This window comes from Triturus cristatus, chromosome 6, assembly GCF_964204655.1.
Source record: "Triturus cristatus chromosome 6, aTriCri1.1, whole genome shotgun sequence".
Lineage (NCBI taxonomy): Eukaryota > Metazoa > Chordata > Amphibia > Caudata > Salamandridae > Triturus > Triturus cristatus.
In genome coordinates this window covers 845366294-845381355 of record NC_140589.1, presented here as the reverse complement: position 1 = coordinate 845381355, position 15062 = coordinate 845366294, and positions in this window count along the sequence as shown.

The window sequence follows — 15062 nt, the reverse complement described above, 5'->3', positions numbered from 1 at the left end:
ATTCAATGTTACAAATTGCATTTAAGATTCAAGTGTTTATACTTATTGTGTTGCATTTTCTTATTTCAATAAAGTTCTTCTTTAAACTAAAAAAAAGAAGTAGTAGAATCTTGAGATTTACTTGAATATGCAGAATCCATAATGGTAACAGCCAAAGAGCAACAGTTTATTTCTTCTAGTCACTAATTGACCACCAAAGCTCAATATGAACTGAATGCACAGCAAATGACTCAATAATCTATTGAAAAAAGATGTATTGTGTGAAAAAAAATCATCATGTGTGCGTGTGGAGTCAGTGGGAACCAAAAAGATTCTGAACGCTGTCGTATTTTTTCCTTAAATACTGCTAAAACTATACAAGCCCATGAGGAGAACAAGAAAGTAAGAAATATGTGCGTCTCAGTTCAGGTGCTCTTCTCTTTACTTGCAAGTCCACGTTTCTGATGAAAAGGAAAGGAGGAATCCCAGGTGTGCCGGCTCCTGAGAAGACTCGAGCGTCGGAGCCTTCAAAATATTGACCGATATGAGGAGCGCGCCGGGAGCAGCAAGGCAAAGAGGAAAAAGGTATCAATTAGACCAATTAGAGGTCGAGTAACCTACCTCGCCGTTTCCGGAAGCCTCCCGCATCATGTCCCATGTTTTGCGGCCACATAGTGCCAATTTAACGTCCCCCGCTGAGCAAAGGTTTCCCAGTGCCAAGGAGGAACTCTCGCGAGCGGCCATCTTGTCTGGCTGCCACCCGACTCCCCACATCGAAAGTTTTAGGTCTTCTGCCTATAATGGCTATAATGCATGAAGGATTCTACTCTCTCAGATAACCTACACTAAATAATGCTAAATGAAATCCCATTAGATCCATAAAAATAGAAAGGTGTCAGCATAGAAGAGCTTGGTTAGAAGCTCTCTAAAGTAAAAGCATTGCATAGCATGAAGCAAAACAATAAGAGTAGTGCATAGAGTTCTCTACCTCTCCTTGTCTGAAAAGACTCTCGGAATAAAAGTCAAAGAGCATTACCTAGTTATACCCACAAGAGATCCTTCTAAACCAAAGGTCAAATTAGTGAACACGTTTAAACAGTTCTCTCTTGGCAAACACACCCGTAACTCTTCTTCTTGATCCACATATTTAAAGTGACCTTGGATTCCATCTTTGTATTCTGCACAGACAGTAGTCCTCCCTTCACGCTTCCTATCTGTTTCACAAAAAGAGCCCTTCTCCATTTATGGGATCATTGTACCAGGCACCTGCTGAGGGAAGAAAAACACTGCACCCAGAGAAAACATTCAAGTGGAAGGTTAAAGAAACTGAGAATCTCACATTTTTAAGGCTTTTGGTCAAGGTAACAAATCTAAGGCTTCAATACATGTTGTAACTGCATGAATACATGTATATATAAACAGTAACATTGTAATTGTAAAATACAAGTCTGATGAACACAGATTTCATTATACAGTGAAAACAAGATATCTTTGTGTAAATACATGAATACATGAAGAATAATCAATGCTATTAAAACACACATGCGTGAATATACACAAGAACCGCAATTCATTGTTACTGGAAGAAAAGCATTAATGTACACATGTATATAAATGTGGAGATTACACAGCAAATGCACTTACTATATGGTTTTAAGTGCTCTTCAATTCATTAGTCACATGAACACAGAAGGCCCTTAATATACGTATATTTGGTCTACTCAATAATAACGAGAGTGGAGCCAAATTCATGCTGCTCCAAACTGGACTGAGGGTGTGCGCTTAGCGTAATATTCCATATTGTTGAAATTAGCAGGGTGAAACCTGTCATCTCTCAGCATTAAATGCAAAGAATGTCTGTACATGTTCCTTTTTTATTTTTTTCAGTGCAAATATTTTCATGAGAAGTTATCCAAAATTCGAATAATAAAACAGTTAATATCAGCAGCCAATTTAAAATTCAGAGTGAAGAATAATGAGAATGGAAAAAACATACAGAGATGTATTCTTTCTGGAAAAGTATTGTTCTATGTTATTTTATTCTCAGAGCCTACAATCATATGCAAAGCTTTGTTACCTAAATTTGAAAAACAATGATTTCAGCTCTATGTGTTACTTGACAATGCTGGTTGAAAAATGCCATTCTCTGCCCAAGACTACTGCCAATGTTCTCAGAAAGAATGTTGAAATAATTCCCTATGGCTCCTCAGTGCACACATAACAAGCATCTGCCACAAAGCATCCTTACAAGGAGACTGGCAAGGATACCATACAAGTCTCTTGTGATTTACACCAATCTGAAGTTAATTTATTTAATCTTTAAGCTCTAAATGAATTACCAATATAATAAAAAAAGAATGTTATATTTACGTTGGGCAATTGTATTCCATTGAGTGAAGAGTACCATTCCCCTAAAGAAACATGCATGCTTCCTGCCACATTCTGTAGATAACTAATGCAAATGTGTACATGGACAGCTGCTTCTCAGCAAATTTTCAATCATATCTCTGTTTTACTGTTTAAAGATAAAATAGCAGGCAATACTCAAATGTTCTTAAACAACCTGGAAGCTCTTATCTCACAGGCAATTATAGTTCTGAACTGTAGATTCATCATCAAAGGCTTTGTCCTTTGAAAAGGAAACAGCCACAGGGCCTATGCCGTTGGCCTTGTCTAATCCTTTTAGTGTCATACACAGTAGCGTAGCTGCTTTGTTTGCCATGCCTCAAAAAGCTCTTTCCAGTGTTCCTGATGCATGTACGTTGACTGATACATACAGATGCAAAAGCAATGTCTGTAATAACCTAGATGAACTGAATAACCAGGTTAAGATTAAATCAGAGTAAACATTGTACTTCACATACTTTGTAGTGTGTGGTGAACTTAGTTCCCCGGAACCAAGGGGCATATTATCAAGCATGGCATTAAAATTATCGCCCCTTTAGCCGCAGAAAACTGCCGCTAAAGCGGCGATAATGGGCTTGATAATATGCCTGTCAGAATTCCAATAGAAGCCCATGTTGACACCAGAACATGGGCTTCTATTGGAATGCTCAAAGGCATATTATCAAGCCCATTAGCGCCGCTTTAGCGGCAGTTTTCTGCCGCTAAGCGGCGATAATTTTAACACTGTTTCTTGATAATATGCCCCTGAATTCTTTAGATGGCCTTACAATGATTGCGTAAGCATAAATGAGTTTTGTGAATTTACGTGGATTAACTTTGTGTTGGTATTGGAGCCCCGTTTCCTAGTCATTTAATTTCTGAGGGGCTTGAATTTGGCTGAGCTCGATCATGTCCTGATGATGACCTAAAAATTTGTAAAGGGTCGAAATGCTGTTGACACATCTATGGGAAACTGCAAAAAAAGCCTTAACTGTGCTGTGTTCCTTTTTTTAAAATCAGACAAACTTCATTGAATTTATAAACATCTGCCATTGTGATTATTTCTTTTGGTTTACCCTGTATATTGTCAGTATATGTATGTATAGTGTAACACTGTGAGCACAAAGTGTTTGTCTGTATATTGTTTTGTGATGTTATTTTGTATAAATGTTCTAAAAATTAGTTTTCTTGCTTCGTAGAATTTTTTTTTCTGGATACCTTCTTTTTCTTTCTTGTTTATCTTTGTTGTTTATGAAGTATTTTTCTTCTCTGAAACATTGTGATTTTCACATTAAATGAAAAATGACATTGGAAAACAAATGAGGACATAATGGAAATGTTGTAGAGTGCAGGAAAGCTATAGCGTCAAGACCTGTTTTTACTATTAGAGGAGTGGGTGCTGATAACTTGGAATCGAAGGCACATGAAAATCAGTTATTGGAGAGGCAAGATGTGAGCCAGTTGTGTGCCAAGCAAATAATGTCTAGTGAATCTACAAAGTTGCCATTTGTGTGGAAGCCTAAAGATAGGCCATCATAGTCCTGATCGCCACGTTTTGAAAAATATCCCTTACTAAGGGCAGTGCCAGACTATGCATCAGTGACCTCCAAAAGAATCAAACTTCTTAAATGGATCATTATGTATCTCACCTTAGCATGCCATCAAGAAAAACCAATAGAGTTAGGTGCTTCCTAGACACTGTGGAGGATAAAGACTCAACACCACAGATGTCACCAGAAAAAGGTGCAAGGGCATTATGGACATGCACAAAAGCACTAATCAGGAGACCCACAAATAACTAGCAAACTAAACATTGGTGGTTCCGGGTTGCAGGTATTCTGCTCAGGTATAGTTCTATGTTTGGGACCATAGAACATCAGCATGTAGCGACTGAGTCACCATACCCCATCAGCATCTATGAGCCCAAATCCGACTAGCTCATAGTGCCTCACCTGCCCTCTTAACCTTTCCAGAGAGACAAGTGATTTGGCACCCCGGGAACAAAAGACTCTTGACCCTCTCAGGATCTTGGTAGCAGGTCACCCCTATCATTCTCTCACTCGACTTTGTCCACAATAAAGTGTCCCGGCGGGTGCTAAAGGAGATGGGTATGCCCCTAGATATCCTGGTGCTGTTAATAAGATAACATGAAGAGATTTTTGCCAGGGTAAGATGGGGCAGCCAGGGCCAAATTACCGATCCCATTAAAATCCAGCGGGGGGTCCGCCAGGGCTGCGTCCTGGCTCCAACTCAGTTTACAATATATATCACTCAATAAGTCTAATTCTTACCTGCCATTCCAGCAGACACTCCCTCTTTATCGAATCAGAAAATTACCATTCTCCTATTCACAGACAATACCCTCCTTGTTTCTAAAACACCCTTGGGACTGCAAAAATAATTACATCGATTTAAGTTTTTATGCGATGAGAGAGGCCTTGAAATAAACACCACAAAGCCAAAGATAATTTTGCTGAACCACCATAAATCCTTCAAAGGGAGCTTGACCCTAGATGACATTCCCTTAGAGGTGAGTGAGCTCCTTTGATTACCTGGGCATTAAATTGACGGAAGGTATGGCTTGGAAACAACTTTTCAATAAGGCCTACCTTAAGATTTCACAGGTAACTGAGGCTTTAAGAAACGAACATTGTCTCTCTCACACAAAACCAATTGCACCGGCTCTAAAGTTATATAACTGCAAGGCTGTGAGTAGTGCCCTATATGGGGCTGAGCTCTGGGTCATGGAAAAAGTAAGTGATCTCACAGCATCTGAGAACAAGTTCCTTTGGAACCTAGTGTCCCTTCCGCAAAGCACTACACTTTGCCCACTAAAGCTCGAAATGGGCATTAAACTAACTAATGATCTAGCAAAGCTTCACCCCCTCCTATTTTGGCAGCGCCTCGTCACCACCCCAGAACTGACATCATATACAGTTGCTTTCAATGAGGTTTGTGCTTTAGACTCCATGAACAAAATAGGCTGGATTAAGCACTTTAGAAACCTCATGTCTGGTATTGGGCTACCAGGGCACAGCATAAATTGCCCACCAAGTCATACCAAAAAACAGATTAAAACAATGTACTGGGAATGGGTTGAGCAGAATGATCGTAGCAATAGTAAACAGGGCAGATTAACCGAAGAATTTATAGACAAGCCAGTCGCTCCTTAGAAAGTTATCTCGATTTTATAAAGGTGCCGGGCGACAGGAAGGTCTATATACAATTTAGGCACGGCAGTCTGCCGGTTAATGCATTTACAAAGTTTGCCTATGCAATGATGCCCAGCCCAAAGGTTGCCCTTGCTGCCCTGCCTTGAGCGAATCAATAGGCCACGTTCTTTTTGTGTGCACTGCATATACAAAACCAAGGGGTAAATGGCTAATCTATGTTTGCAGACAACTCGGATCTCGTGATTTTAGAGTAGCCCTGCACATAATAAAATCTGACACAAGATCACTATTTGTGTGCGCAATTGCGAAGTTCCTGGGCCATTCTTGGGGGATTAGAAAGAAGGCCCTGACAACACCCCTGACTCGTTTTTGAGATGCTTGGACCACGCTGGTAAAGGAACTGAAGCTGTTGTGATGATTTGTTTTTAAATATTCTTTTTAAGGTCTACTGACCACATTCCATCCTAAATGTAAATAGCTCTCCCTTGCACACTATATAATAATTTTTTTAAGGGTTTGTTGCATATCTACACCAGGCATTATGAACTGAACAGCAGGCAGTAATATGCTATTTTTGCAAACCGTGATATAGGGAGATTAAGTTAGCATTGATGAATTGTTGTGTACTAATCATGTGAAGATCTACACTTTTATGTATGTATTTTAAATCCTTGTTGTGTAATGTTTATGTATTGTACTTTTATGGTCTCACAACCGAATAAAGTTTTAATGATAAATTAATAGAAAAGAGACACAAGGAAAGTTTATATTATTAATTTAAAATATTGTGCTGTAATGTGCAAAAGTTGCGCTACAACTAACAAACAAATACAGGTCCTTAATGTCATGAGCATGGCTATGAGACCATATATAATAAAAAGCCCTGTCATATTATTTGACAGATTTGCCTAAACCCACCCTCACTACAAAAGCTAAATGATTATAGATTATAGATCCTTGGGCTTAGCAGCAGACCCCATACCTCAGCATTCATATATAGCCGTTCTACATTCAAGCTGATGCAGCTATCTTGACAAAACATGTTTTCACAAACAGCAGCTGGGTGTCCCTGTCATGTCTAAGTGCTAGTGTCCGACCACAGAGAATAACAAAGAGCAGTGCTGTTTGACCAAATCCAAGGAAAAGTACAAAATACAAAAACATGTGCTAACTATATGTGAAAATACAATGTTTCTCAGAAATAAGAATATGCTATGGTTATGTGTTGGAAGGAGAAGCGGCCTGCAACATGCATAGTTAGGCTAACAAAAGGAAAATGACAATGCCCTTTATAAAACACATGCCAAAATAAACCTGACTGGACCCAATAAAGTTTTGTGAGTGTATTCCGTGATAAGGCCCCACAGGCTTATCATATAATCAACCCAAGTCCTCACAATTAGGATTTACCCGTGGGTCAGCAAAGCCCTATGTCTGCAGTGAAATTATGACAAAAAACACAATTCAATGGGTCCCGTAGGGTGTTGAGACTTTTGAGAGAAAACATTACAGGAAAAGATAGAAAATGTGGGACATATTCCTGGTGCCTCACTAGACAGCGACTTTAATATATAGACTTAACACATGGTCATTTGACAGCTCAACAGGATTACTGAACTGTTATGGATGAGCCCACATGGTCTCATCTATAGTACTAAATTAGACAGAGGTCATTCCTGGTGGCACAGATTGCCTCACTAGACAACGACTTTCACATATAGACTTAACACATGGTCATTTGACAACATGGGAACCCTACTCTAAGTGTACCTAGAGTGTGTGTAGGTATAGACCCAAGAAACCCCCAAGGGTCAATCTAACCCCATTACCTGACGGGAGAGAATGGTGGACACCATCTTGGTCACAAACTGGACATCCCTCATGAGATGTCAAACCACTGCATGGTGAATTCGCAGCATGCACGGACCTCTGGTGTCAGCTGGAGTGCCTCCTCTGCTAATCTTTCAGGATGCTCATCTTTTATAATGGAAATCAGCCTTGCGATGTGCGTACAGATTAGTGATGTTATGGACATGTAGATAGCCATGTTGCCCCATGGATGAAGATAGAGATGACATTAGAACAAAGTGCGAAAAAGAGACCTTGTACCTGATGTTCAGGGCATTGTGGTAAGGTTGGGCGAAACTAGATGTGTAAACAAGTTTATTTTCAGGGAAAATATTCCAACTTTGTCACACACGCAAAAATGTACAAATGGTTACTGCTGAAGAATAGGACAATGTAAGAAATAAACTGCTTCACTGCATGGGACTAACCCAGAACTATACAAACCTGTTGTTCACACCTCAAGTGAATGCTTCTAAGACTGCCTTTTTTCACATTCACCTCACTTATATGAGTCTCATTTTTTATTTTCAAACTCAGTGATTTGTTATTTCCTCACAATGGTTACATTCAGCCAAAAGTGTTCAATGATGCGTACTTTGCTCTAGCCAAAAGGTCACTCTAGCAAATGAAAAGATCCCAGAAGTAAGACAATACACATTTTAAAGGCAGACAACACTCTTTTGTTTGGTTTTTGCTGGAATTATGTTGTAATCTGTGACACCTCCATTTAGTGTCACAAAGATTGTGCTTAGGCACCAAACGTGTACTGTAAAAATTGGTTACAACCAGTCATCACATTTGACTTTACAGTAGGGCACTGGTAAGTTATCACGTGAAATGCCCCAGTGGTGTGGAAGTTAAATACTGTAAATGAAATACAGTGTATCTTCACCCCAACCACACAGAGAACTAAGAATATGCCTCAGAGAATACCTTTGTGTCCAGGCTGGGCTGCAGTCTTAAACCACTGCAATTGCATATGACCTGGAAAGTGTTTTCCATTTTAGAAAACCTACATTAGGTAAATAGTTTTGCTTGTGTGCTCATGGAGCTGGGTTAATAATGTGGATAAAAATGGAACATAATGAAAATAAAAGCAAAATATTGCTACATTATGAAAAATTGCCAAAGGTTGTTTGTCCATGTGTAGGCCAACTTATATTTTCAGATTGTTAAGGAACAGACCTGATTGTAAAAAAAAAGTTTTTCACAACTCACTTTGGGAAATTGGAAGAAGCCTCATACAGAATTGTTTTATGTTTTGTCAAAAGTGTAATTTATTGATCAAAATAGATTTTTTATAAGTGTAAAGGAAAATTAGGTTTTAAAAAGTTGACTTTGGGCTGCCTGAGCAAATGGGAATTAAAAGTGGTTTGGCTTGCTGCTCAACTCTGTTGACTGTAATTAGCAACCCAGGTTGGGTATGAAGGACGGACCTCCTTGAAGAAAATGTAGCAGATTCTGGGAACAGGAAGCCTTAACTAGTGTAAACATAGGCAAGTTAGCTGCTATCATAAATCTGAGAGGGGATGGGAGCAGATATCAACACAAGGGACTACCTCAATAACACTTACTTTCAAATAGAATACCAAAGAGGAGACCCCAGAAATAGGAATCATTCATCCCCAATGGCCTCTTTTTGAAGTATGGAGGGGTGGCTGTGAATTTCAGTCAGGCCTACAATAAACATCACAGCTCCATTATTCAAACACTCACATCAAAAGCAATTACACTCAAAAGCAATGTTAAGGCAACATAAATGCCATAAAAATATTTTCATAGATCAGTGGCTCTTAACCAGGGCTACGAGGACCCCCATGAAAAAGCAAACTTAAAAAATGTAAAACTCTGAAAATGTGAAGGGATTTCAAATTAGAGACTACAAATTATGTTGATATCTTTAACTTGACTAGTGGGGGAAGAACCTTACAGCAAACAGAATCTAATATGGATGTTTGGTGGCCTCAATCAAAGCACTGGGTTGCATCAACAAGAATTGAGCAAGGATTAGGAGCAAAAAAGACAAAGGGCCTGCTTTAGATCTTGGCAGATGGGTTACTCTGCCACAACGGTGACGGATATCCCGTTCACCAAAATATAAATCCCATTATATCCGATAGGATTTATATTTCAGCAGATGGGATATCCGTCACCGTTGTGAAGGAGTAACCCTTCCGCCAAAATCTAAATCATCCCCAAATTGACATTTTAGACTATAGCATATAGCTTTGTCTTTTAGAAGTATAAACCAATTGTTGAAAGGCTCTAACCCTCCCATTGAAATTTATATTTAAATGTTGGGATATTTTTTAATTGTTAATTAAAATACTTCACAATTTATGTATCGGTTTGTTGTATACTTGATTCTACATAAAATACTTTGGGGGTGGTCCCTGCATTCTAAGTTAAGCCTGAATCCAAAATCCGGTCACAAGACATTGATAATTTACTGGTACCTTAAATGAGGTGTCACCGCATTAGTAAAAGGGAAGAGGTTCATATGACCATTGAACTTTTGTTTTTCATCTCAGTCTTTTTTACTTTAAGGAAAATGGGCTGCTTTGAAAATAAATATTTGGTTTAATAAAAAAATAAAAAGCAATCATAGACATTGTGGTCTGCTAATCCTCAGCAGGCCATCTTCCCAGTGATGGCAGCAAATCATAGTGGGTCACAGTTGCGACTACCTCATTACCAATTATAACAAGGCCCTTGATATTTCTTCCCATGGACAGTAGTCATGAAAAATCACCCTTTTAGTGAATTAATCTACAGTTTCACCCTCCCTTCTATCAACACCTTGGGCTGGTATAAACGAAATGAATCGCTAACTTTCTTTACTGCTCTTTTGAAATGAAACATGGTAATTTAGACATAGGTGTTCAAATACTCAGACAGGAACTGGCTAGTAGTCTTTAGGACAGTAGTATTGGAACACTCTGAGGTCACTGATTGTGTACAGAAAGACATTATGGTTATGCTGGTGATGAAACTCAGCATGAGATATTCGATCAGAAATGCTTATTTGAACTTTCAAGGACTTTGGCAATGAATAATTTGAATGAAAGTCTTATTTTCCAATGGGCAAGATCCATTGCTGTTATAAATCTCAAAGTGGCTCTCCGTAGGAGAGGCTCCACAGTGTGCTCCTTTCTTTCCCCAACTCTGGAATTACCATTAAAGGGGATCCTGGTAATTCTGGGTGCTGGCAAATAACGAGGAGAATATGTTTTTTAGGGATAATATGTAGGAATTGGTGTTTCTGTGATGAGTTCCACAGGTTTTTACTCTTCTTTCACATAGAGCAACCAAAGCACAAAGGGTCAGATTTATCATTCTTTCACACAGCGCAATGCAGCAAGCGACTTTTCTGTGCTGAGCTGGGTGAAAGGGAAAGGTCAGGAATGCACTGTATTTTGCCATTCTACAGCACATTCCTCTCCTTTCCTAGAGCAGGCCCACTTTTGGCTACTTAGCGCCAATGCAGGCACCATTGTGTCATAGTGCAAGGGTGCCTGCATTGGAATGTTTTACTGCAGGAACCCACAACTTCCAGAATGCAGCACATGTTAAAAGAGGAAAATATGAGGAGAAATAAGGATATCTCTCCTCGTTACGCCTCACCTGAGAGGGTATAGAATTTTGATGCATTTCCAGGGCTACCACTAATGGTTAATCTGAGAATTTGCCCAAATCCTTGGGTGGATCAGTGGAAACACCCATGCTCCAAACATGGAACACCTCTTTGGCGCAGAGTACCTTGTGTTACTCTAGATTTATCAAGCCATGCACGGCCAAGCAAAGTGGCTTTGCCTGGCTTGATAAATCTCATGCAGAAACTTGATAAATCCGGCAGACAAATCTTGATATCAGCCCCATCAGAACCAATGACACACAAAATGAGGCCCAGTGTGCGCTATTTTGCCGCATTTCACCTCAAAGTGATAAGCACTGCTTTATGGAAACTAGTGTTATCAATGTTTCTGGTTAACATATGTATACAAGCAAATATAGCAAAGTAGCAAACTTGTGCTGCAATACGTACTAGGGTACTCCATAATGTGACCATGAGTTTAGAGGCACTCAGGAACTCTATGCAAAGGAGCTCCAAATGAGAAAACGTCAGTGCAATGCTAGAATAATAAAGTTACATGAAATATCACTTTCCCGTTTGATTTAGATCTATTGTACAGCAAACCAGTACGTTTTATTTATTCTGCTCTTTCCTTTTCCCCTTGGTTCCCCGAGGATATGTTTTACACATGTGCTAACACACATACTGACATGGATTTGCGATTTTTTTTTGTTTTTGTTTTTTGCTATTGGGAATCAGAGGAAATGGAACAATGTGAGCTTTAAAACAGAGCCAATTGAGAAATAGTCTCGAGCAAAACACATCCTGCTGTCAATTCCAGCCAGAATTCTGCTGACTGCTCTTCTCTGGCAGATGAAAATAATGGTTATACTGCATGCACCTAGTATAACTATGACAAGTTTCCAGCATTGAGTGTAGATACAATGTCAGTTTTCCCTACTACTAAAATGCCTTTATATAAAACACTATTTTTAGTAAAAACATAATCTCGTGAATTTACTTTCCGGTTGTACACATTATATCTCTCATAAGGTTCGAATAAGGCCTAATCCACTGGTCAAGTGGTGTTCGGTTAGAATCGATCCCACAAGTCCCCCACTAAACATTTCTGGTGTTTATTAGAGGAACTCCTGGCCATATAGATTGGTTGTTCAAACTTCGAACATAAATCCAGGCCACCTCAAGCAGACTCTGCACTGAGGCATTCTCCGACCTCTAATGTTTAGTGATGTCTCTTTGGCCAGGAGGGTGCCTTTACATTCCAGGGTTCTGTCTCCTCTTGGAATGCCACGCCTTCTAGGATCCCTACTGTGGGAGCAAAACTGTACCCCAAAATTTGGGCACACTAAAATGTAGACACCCTAACATGTTACATTTGGTTTTCTAACAGGTTCAATTGCACGATAAGGCACCCCCCTTAACATCAATTCGCAGATTTTAACAGTTCAAATAAGTAATGGGTCCCACTCAATCATTGAATTCTAGATCGATAAAAGATTAAACATAATTCATCCCTGATGTGAGAAAGAAGCAGCAATGGACACATTGAGAGGGGATGTTGACAAGGAAGAGCACAGTTAGGTTCTAAACATTCAAAGAGGCAACACATGTAATTTAAGATTTGGAAAAATTAGAATGTAACAACAGCAAAAGTAAATCCTCCCTCTTAACCTGTATTACTTCTATTTGTGTATCTCATCTCACAGTATGGGTCCAGCACAGAAAGAATGGTTCTTAAGGCATGTCTTCTTGAACCGCATGTAAAAAATCGTTCTGTCTAGAAATTACATAGAAGTAGACTACTGATGCTGTGCCGTCGTTGGGGGAACTTGCCTGTGTGCTGCTGCCATTATCGACCTCCCTCCCGCCGCCGCAGCTGGTCATCTAGCGGCCGCCGAGTGTAGGGAGACTACACCTCCCACCCTGCTCTACTTCCCCGCACCGCTGTTACCGCGCCCGGAGGCGCTACAAATTCCCAACAGGCTCGGTGGAGCGGGTGCTGTGCCATTGTTGGGGAAACTTGCCTGTGTGCTGCTGCCATTATCGACCTCCCTCCCGCCGACGCCGACGCAGCTGGTCACCTAGCGGCCCCCGAGTGGTGGGAGACTACACCTCCCAGCCTGCTCTGCTTCCCCGCACCGCTGTTCCCGCGCCCGGAGGCGCTACAAATTCCCGACAGGCTCGGTGGAGCGGGTGCTGTGCCGTCGTTGGGGAAACTTGCCTGTGTGCTGCTGCCATTATCGACCTCCCTCCCGCCGCCGCAGCTGGTCACCCAGCGGCCGCTGAGTGGAGGGAGACTACACCTCCCAGCCTGCTCTGCTTCCCCGCACCGCTGTTCCCACGCCCAGAGGCGCTACAAATTCCCGACAGACTCCGCGTCGCGGGATCGCACGCAGGTCGCGCCGGGCGAATCCCGGGCATAGGGCGGGCTGTCTGTGGCCATCAGGGGCCAGAGGAAGCCGGGTTGGGCTATCCCTCTTTTGCCTCCTTTCCACTGACCGTGTATACGGCCCTCACACAGAGACACGTCCAAAGGAACTGTACCGATCTTGGCGGGGGTTACCATTGACACTGTTCTTTAGTCTTGCTTCTGTAATATCCTTCTCGGTTTGAAACCACTCTACTTTCATCAATTGTCACACATACGATGGGCAAGAGAAAACTGCTTGATGTCAATGGAGGGACTACAATCTGCACCGGCGGGGCAGCCAAAAGTAAGAAGGCTAGGAGGATTCCTAAGAAATCTTTACCTGCCACCACATTGGATCACATAGAGACATTGGTCAATGATTGTGAACTTATTTTAGAAAATGTTCCTCCCCAATCACACGTAAGGAATATATTCACGAGCAAAAGTCGTCCTGGCACTGTTACCATTCCCCAAATGTTTTGCAAAGCTCCCCCCTTTCACTTAGTTGCTGAGACCGATGATTGCCCGAGTAATATGGGTAACTCACCAGCGACTTCAGACGCACCAGTTCTTACTGCTGCTGTTGCGAATCCCGTTCCTCTTGACCCTATTGTTATTGTTTGTAATAACCCTTATGCGGCATTAGCTGATAATTCTGAAATGTTGGCATCAAGAAATTTACCTATAGAGCTAAATAAACAAAATAGGGCCTCGAAGGAGTTAGAAAGGGAATATCAAGAGCAACCTGATGGGGGGTAATTGGTGTAATTGGTGTAGGGCAAATTGTTGAAACCGTTGAGTCTTTAAAACAAGAAATTAGTGAGTTAAGGAAGGTGGTCTTGGAGTTGATGTCTATTGTTAAAAAAACAAATTTTCCTTCATCGAACATTCATACCGATAATCCTTTTCTCCACCCAACACTTAACCCAACTCAAATAACCCACCCAATCTATGAAAATATTATGATTTCTTCTGCTGTAGCACCTTTTCATGGCAGGAATGTCCCAAAACCATTATTTAGCGCTGGGGCTACTCCTGGCAATTTTTCAACGAAGCCTCGTGCGACTCCCAGCTTTCATAATAATTGTGGACTGTCTAATCCATCTCATAGAGTTTCTGTCTCCTCCTTAACCTTACTGCATCACAAAACCCAAACTTCCCAAGCTGATGATAATCCCACGGTCTTTATGGTTCGTGTTCCTAAGGCAAATGGGCGCAATGATGAGGAATCACTAAAAAACAAGGTTACTCACTGGATTCGTCATGTCAGGGGCTGTCGATAACTTATAAGAGACGACATAATTAGGGCCCATAGACGAAGATCGGATGACAATAATACAGATACCATTGAGCTCACCCTGGCTAGTTATCCAGTGGCCGAGGGACTTTTAGCCCTCGAATTTAGATCATCCTCCCCAGAATCGTCTTCTATACAATTTAGACGTTTCCCCCTCACTTTTCCTGAACCAACTAGGATAAGGGATGGGACACTAGATATAATGAAAGACGACCAGTCCATTCTCGACAATATCGAATGACTAACATCTGCCATCAACTTACCTAAAAAACCGTCTGCATCGATCAGTGGCTCCCCTAACGCTACTGCAGAATCGATATGTTACCCAGCCACTAACATCATCCCCCTTAATTATGGTAACAAAGAGATTGAACT